Raw genomic sequence first — 8,126 nt, forward strand, 5'->3', positions numbered from 1 at the left:
AAATGAATCAGAGTTAAGGCTACTCTGGCAATGGGCCAGACCCCCAAATGAAATTCACATCCCTCTTCCCTGAAGCACGACCCCGAAACTATGGTGGCTGTGGGTGACGATTAATGGTGACAGCTTTATGAGCAAATCTGTGTGCAATGATGAGGAGAGAGAGAGCTCCTGAGCAGCTCCGAATGGAACTTTTAAAGGCCATTAAACCTGTAGTGCAATATTTTACGTTTCATGCGAACAGCACCAGCTTGGCATCTGTGTGTGTGTATTGCAGGGATGGGGGGTTCCTGTAACTTTAAAAAATATCACTTAGTACATGTAATCCATTCTCTAAAGCTCAGCATTCTTTACAAAGGAAGATAAGTACCACTAGCCTCTTTTTATGGATGGGGAAACCTGAGGCACAAAGTGGCCACCTTATCCATTGTACCACCCTGCCTGCCTTTGGGAACTTCCAGGAAAGGCAAAGCAATGAGAAACCACTACTGGGCAGAATATGCCCATTTCCCTCTCCCCTTCTTCCTTTCCTTTGACCTTCCTGGGTCCCCTATTTCCATCTGACTGTCCAATAGGCCCATACACCTTCCCTCTGAAGTCCTGACCTGCCAAAAACCTTCCCATGCCCCGAGGGATCCTTGCTGCTGAATTCCAATTTTCAGCATTCTTGCTGAGTACCTGCCCCAGAGTGAGTAAGCTTTTAATTCAATGGCTGAGGGGATCCAAACAAGAGGCCAACCAAGCTGCTGTGCTTTATAACGGGGCCTCCGGAGGGGGAGTACAGTGTTAGCTGGAGGGTTGTGAGAAAGTGTCTGCTAAGGATTATTGGCACAGAGGGACCTGTGGTCTTAGGAGGGATGTGGGTAGGAGCTGAGGGTCTAGTGGAGGTTAAGAACACAGGCCCTGATTCTCGCTACACTGGTACCATCTTCATGGTTCATCGGAATTACCTGCTGGCTACCAATGTGAGGAATGACCTATGTGGAGTTTGTTGGGAAGACCGAGCCAGATTCATTGCTAGGATCTGGAAATCGGGGCAAGGTGGGAGTTGGTTATCTTGGTCATGAAAGGCAGTGGGAGCTTTGAACGGTGGTGAGAAGTCGGATTGCTGCACCACCTCTGAAGAGACTCTCACATCCTGTCAGCTCAAAGCATGATGATTTCACACTGCTGGTGTGATATCTGGAGCAATTCATATGCACCTGTCTGCATTGACCCCGGAGGACACTGACCTGAAATACAGCTCTGTCTGCTTCTCCTAAGTAATTTTGATCCATTTTTTTTTATTTTAGAAAAACTGGGGGTGAATCCAAAGCTCCTGATACTGAAGAGCTGATGGCTCTGCAGTGGTTCTCAAACTTATTTGATCATGCCCCCCTCTTCTTAGTGTCTATACTAGTTGACACGCCTTCCCCCTCCCATCACACAAGTACATATGCTGATAAAAAACATGCAACTCTTGCTAAAGATTAAATCAATAAGGCATTGATTGAAACAGATCCATTATATAGTAATATACATTTTAAATGAGATACTGGTTACTAGCATGACACTGTAGTGACTAGTGTGATGGGTGCGCCTGTTTTTTGGAGCCAAGCAACTCCACGAATGAGCCGACGAGCCATCGTAATAAGAGCAAAAGCCAAACTGTGATTGTGCGTGATGCTTACAATTAAATGTGCACACCACGTCGTAGCAAACGGATTAATGTACAGACGGTGATGAGTTTGTATCATGCTATACAAGATGAACAGAAATTTGTCAGAATGCCCAGTGTCGGCTAGTGTCAAATGCACAGCATCGTCTGAGGACCCCATATGTCTGGTGGAATCAACGTTGCTAGCTATTCATTGCTGTAGATAAAATGTGTGCAGTACTTTTTTTTCCTAAAGCTTCTCACTCCCCCCACCCCAGAATACATTCCATCTCTCCCCAGTTTGGGAACCTCTGGGCTAGAGTCTAGCAGAGTGTGGGGACATGATACTTAAACCCTCCTCCACCTCCTATTCCCTTATTTGCAAATAAGCCTCATTCCTGACAAGCAGCCCCCGTTATTCCAACCCTAGAACCTCCCTACTCAGCTCTGCATCTTCTGATCCTGCTCAATCCTCTTCTGCAGCACCTCCCCCTCATCTAGTCCTTGGGCCCCCCACAGTTCTGCCATCGCAACTTGCAGCTGTTCTCCAGCAGCCTCTTCTGTTCCAGAACTGGTGTATTTCACCCCTGTCCTGCAACTTCTCTGCTATCCCAGCCTTCTCCCACCCAGCACACACAGTGCTCGGCCATTACATCTTACTCCTCATGTGACCTGCCACTTTGTTCATCCAGTCTGGGACCCATACGCACCCATAGCTCAGTCCTGACCCGCAATACTTTCTACTTTCTCATCCTGGCTTAGCACACAATTCTGCTGCACAACCCTAACCTTCATTACTCCCTGCTATTCCAGTCTGGGATTCATGCACAACTCTTGGACAGAATCTCATCCCTGACTTGCAGCATCCCCCTGTTACATCAGTCCCATTCCTCTACACTTTTGAGATACCTAGCTACTCTCGATTTTGCCTACTTCCAAATAATATTGTACATCTGGAATCAGGACAAGTATAAAGCCAGCAAATATACTTTTGATTGTGACTCTGCTCTGTTCAGCTTTCCTGAACAGGCCAGTGTTCCGAAAGATGTGTGCATCATGCACCTTTCCAGCCAGCCTGCGTTAATGTTCATGAAACACCCATGGTGATCCACAAGCACCTGGAGAACCACGCAGAAATACCCCTTCTGATTAATGTACTCGGTGGCTAGGTGGTCTGGTGCCGGAATTGAAATATGTGTGCCATCTATCACCCCTCTGCAGTGGGAAGCCATTTCTGCAAAGCCATCCACAATGTCATGCACGTTGACCAGAGTCACGGTCTTTTGGAGAGGGGTGCGATTAATGGCCCTGCACACTTCCATCAACACGAGTCCAACAGTCGACTGTCCCACTCTGAACTGTGTTTAGCGACCGATTGGAGCAGTCTGGAGTATCAGCCTCCACAGTGCAATCGCCACGCGCTTCTCCAGCGAAAGGGCAGCTCTCATTCTTGGTGTACTTGCGCCGCAGGGCTGGAGCGAGGCTCACCGCAGTCCCATGAATGTGGCTTTCTTCATCAGAAGTTCTGCAGCCACTGCTCGTCACTCCCGGATGTGCAGTTGAACTTACTTCGGCTGTGATCAATATCGAACTCCTCTTGCCTTATAGTTTAAGGAATAACTCCACTGCCACTCGTAACGTGTTAGTGAGAGTAGCAGAATATTGGTCAACAGTGCGGGATCCATGCCTGCAGACCAAAGAAGCAGAGTGTGAAGTACACAAACCATTGAAAGATGGTGCCAAATGTGGATGGAAGCACAGGATTGCTGAGATGCGAAACAGTGCATCACGGGGCATTGGGACAACAGGACCCAGGATGCCCCATGGACCCCCTCCGCCTTCCCAGAGTTCTAGCAGCAGAAGAGAAAGAGATGCTCGTGGGATAGCTGCCCAGAGTGAACTGCCTCCAATACCACTGCAAGTGCCACAAGTGTGAACATGCTATTAAACATGCAGCCGACAGTGTGAACACACGACAGCGGTTTCCCTTCAGTGCTCTCTGAGCAGTGCTGCAACTGCCAGCGCTGTAACTCTGTCAGTGTAGACACACCTAGCTAATATACTTTGGAAGGTGAAGGGAGGAGATGGCACCCAAGTGAAGAGATGTACAAAGATGGTGAGGAGAGAGAAGAGCATGACACAGAGAGAGAAGGACGAAGGGATAGAAGGAGTTTGGGAGTGCAAACAGAGGTCTCTAGTATCCTTTCTATCCTGCATGATTTTTCTAAGGCACTATCATTGAGCTTTCTGGGCCACTGTAGAGCTGCAAATTCAGACTACACCTTCAGCTGCAAAGTTCAGGGGGTGCAGCAGGATCCGTTGTTCAGTACTGTTCTTGTCTTTTCTGTGCTTTCCTCCTTGTTGTCATTCTGTATGGAGCAGTCAGGACGCCGCTATCTCTTTCACACTGGGTTTGTTCTGCCTTTTCCTTGGGACCAAGGGGACTTGTTTGCATTAACGTAATTGGGAAACTCATTGTTCAAATATTAGCTGTGGCAGCAATACCATTGTATGGGAGTAGGCAGGGCAAGCAGCTCCTTCACTTGCAACAGTTAACACCCAAAAGCCACTGCCAGGCAGCTTAGGTGCTGAATCCGATCCAGAAACACCAGCCAGCTCTGAAGCAGGCTGAGCAGTTCCATTATTAATCATTGTTGTTGTTATTATTTGGGAGAAAGCTAAACACTCCAATTCTGGGACAGGGGCAAATGTCTGCATTACTCTATACTATTAGGTCAGGGTCTAATCTCAGTGGGTTCCCAAAAGGAAACAAACCCTGAAGCCCCCTAAAGAAAGAGGGCACTAGTGGGGGAAAAAATAATACCTGCCATCCGATGCATTCTAAGGGCAATAGGCCAGATCCTCAGCAGGTGTAACTGGCATAGTCCCAATGAAGGAAAAGGAGGGAGCTATGCTGATCTGTACCCCTTGAGGAGCTGGCCCCCAACATTTTGCTCCCTAGAGGTATGTTTCCCAGCTAGGTATGATTCAGCAGCATTGAGAGAAGAAGAGGAGTCCAGGAAATTCCCCTCCCTTATCCCTTCAATTCAAGCACTATGCAGAGAAGGCTGGCGGAGATCTTTCAGGCACTTTGTAGAATCAGAATTAATGGGAAAAGTTCACATCAATGGGTCAAATTCCCAGTTTCTCTGAAATCAGTAGAGTTTTATGATAGGGATTAATTGGCTCAATGTTTTATGAGGATTCCTTCATTGATATACTGGTTTTGCTTTAAAAAAAAAGAATAAAAATTTATCGTAAAACATGGTTTATGTTTAACCATAGAAACATCTGAATAATGCAGTTTATTGCTAGAACAATAAAAGGGAGGTGCAGAATTTTTTTTCTTTCTTATTGGTGAATTTAGTGTTGCTGAACTGTGCCAGCTAGACAGCCTGACTGAATTCAAGCTAACAGGTTCAGAATAGGCTGGAGTAAGAGAGCAAATGAGTTTCTGTTTGCCATTTGGTCATTCACCTCTTTCCTGAGTCTGCCATGAAGATTGTGGTGATGTGGATAACTGTGCAGTAGGAAGAGAACTGCTATCCCCAAATCGCCTGATAAAATTCACCTAATATCTGAAGAAGAATAACAATCACAACAACAGTTATAGAGGGTTAGAAAAAAGTCTGTTGCATTCACTCATCTGTAGACCAAATCACAAATATTTCCACGAGTGCTGCCAACCTAATTTAGTCTTTTTTTGCTTAAAGTCCGAGTGCCTGGAGTCATGTGATTGGATGAGACTCTCACCTTTCATTTAAAAACATCAAAAAATAAAATTCTAGCCCTCCTGATTGCAAAGAAAACCTTGAAAACATAATCCAAATGTATCCTAAAGGGTCAAAAGTCAGAAGATAAGGACAAAGAACTGCAAATAATAATGTTTTTTTAAAAAAGGCTGATTTTAAGACAATCTCATGATTTTTGAAGGGACTGACTCAGGATTTTGAGCACTTGGGGTTGGCCATACTCTGTGCAGTGTCAAATCCTCTGCTGGTGTAACTCCATTGGAGTCAAGAGGAGTTACATAGGCTAAGCAGCCGGCCCACAGTTTCCATTAGTGGTCAGCAATTTAAAATATAATCTCTGAAGACCGTGGGAGCCTGACTCCGGCAATCTCAGACCAGCCCTTTCTCTCCTAGCTCCTGCCCAAACCTCAGTGCCTGTTGTTTGAAGTCTCAGCAATAGCACAGACTGGGAAAGGAGCTACCCTCAGCTCTGAGAAATAACCTTGTCCAAATTACCCCTCAACTCAGCTGGGACTAGAATAACAATGTCCCTCATATACAAAGAGCTGGCTGTTCTGCACTAATAGCAAATCCAACCACAGCTGCTGCTACTGTTGAGGCTCCAAGCCCCAGTTAGTGTGGTTATTATTATCTATATCCAAGTAGCACCTGAAGGCCCTGGTCAAGATCAGGTGTGCCAGATACTGTATATACACATCATGAGAGACAGTATCTGCCTGGAGAGTTTCCAGTCTGAATAAACAATTCAAACAAAAGGTGGGAGAACAGAAGTATTATTATTATGATTATACCTCTAGGGAACAGAGGCCCAGAGAGATTAAGGAGTTTGCCCAAGGTCACACACACAGTCTGTAGCAGAGAGTAGAAATGGACCCAAGCCACCTGACGATCTATCTAAGGTACTTATAGGGCCCTCCTAGGCAAGTATCCTCACCACTGGATAACCCTTCCTTTCAATCCCAGTCTCAAGCTTTAACCAAATGGTCGATTTTCCTCTTAAATTGCTTGACTGGGAATGAAGCTGAAATTTTGGTTTCAGCAGGCTGGAGATTTTAGGATTTGGAAAACCTTGGGGCTCCAGTCACTTATTTGTGTTCATTTACAATCGATTTCAGTTAATGGAAAAAGAAAACAAATGAAGAACCAAAAATCATTCAAATGAACCTACATTTTTAAGCTGCATAAACTCCAAATTGATGGACTAATATTTTTGTTTTAGAAAAATAACTATTTTGTAATTGTTTATTTTGTTTTATGTTTATCTTAAACATTCCGATTCACAGCAGGGCTTGTATTATTTTCCTGCAAACAGGGAATCTGCGGTTTCAGGGAAATGCTTTTATTGAACAATTATGACAACTGAATGGATGGAGCTGATGAAAATAGAACTGTCCAGTGGGAAATGCCGATGTTTGTTTTCATCCTGAATCTGGACGAAAACCTAAAATACCCAAATTTTTGGTGGAATGAAAAATTCTGGTAACTTTCAAATTGGAAACGTCAGAATGTTTTGTGTTGGGTTGGCATTAATGTGTGTCCTCCTGGGCCACTGTGGTGCCTCATGAGAATTGTAGTTTGGGTGCCGTAGGGTTGCATTTTCTCACATAGGCTGAGCTCCTGATCAGGCTACACCTCACAGGTCTTTCTGGAGCAATGGGCTGGGGTTCCTTCAGACGACTCTGGAGCTAGCTGGCTCAGCCCTCAGGCTGGGTAATGAGCCCAGCTAGGCTGCCGCAGAATCACCTGTTTGGCCGGTCTATCTGATTGCCTGCAAGAAGACAACAGGTCTGCATTTAAGCAAAGCAGGAGCAACAGGTGGCCAGCTGGTCACTGTTTACACTAGCTGCTGCAATCTCTCCTGAGCCTACTTTGTTCCAAGTGCTGCTCCAGGCCAGCACTTGCCTTGTTCCTGTCCCACTCCAGTCTGCTCCAGCCCGACACCCTTGCCCAGTCCCTGACTCCAGCTCTGATCCTTGGCTCCAACTCCCAGTTCCTTTTCTTGGTTCTACCCACTAGGTCAGACCGCTCATGTCCCAACATCTCCGCATGGGAATTTTTTTTCCATATTGACATTTTTCTGTTTGCAAAAAAACACCCAGCGAGCTCTAATAATGGATGAAACCAGATTCAGATCTTTAAGTCTTATGTGTCTCTCTAACCCAGTGGTTCTCAACCTATTTACCATTGTGGGCCACATATGCAGCTCTCTATGTGTTATGCGGGCCACATTCATGCCATACATGTACTACCTATACGGCCCTGAGGATATCACATAGGCCACAGCTGTGTGCTGACTGGGCCACAAGTGGCCCACGGGCTGTGGGTTGAGAGCCACGGCTCTAGCCCAATAGGTCCACAAGTTGGCACTAATTCACAGGGTCTTTGCTACCTTCTGACAGCACAGGCCCCAGAAGGTCAGCTGGCAGGGTGGCAGTGGTGGCGCCAGGCTGCAGAACATCTGCCAGTGGGTTTGCAGGCACAGCAGAGAGCGTGAAAAGTGGGTGGGCTTCACTTTGGAAGTGGCACGGCGAAGGGGTGATTCAAGTAGATGCTGATTCAGCACTTTTGCTTCTGGATGTTTGGTGGAACATCAGGTGAAAATTATATTTGCCCTCTGCTTCTTACTTACATGAATGGCGGTGCCTAGCACCATGTCCCAGCCGTGGTCCAGCTCTCACTGCTGGACACTCACCAGGCTGCTGTGTTTGGACTCACACAATGGGTCCATGTGCTTTTAGCTC

This window comes from Dermochelys coriacea, chromosome 16 (assembly GCF_009764565.3).
Source record: "Dermochelys coriacea isolate rDerCor1 chromosome 16, rDerCor1.pri.v4, whole genome shotgun sequence".
Classification (NCBI taxonomy): Eukaryota; Metazoa; Chordata; order Testudines; family Dermochelyidae; genus Dermochelys; species Dermochelys coriacea.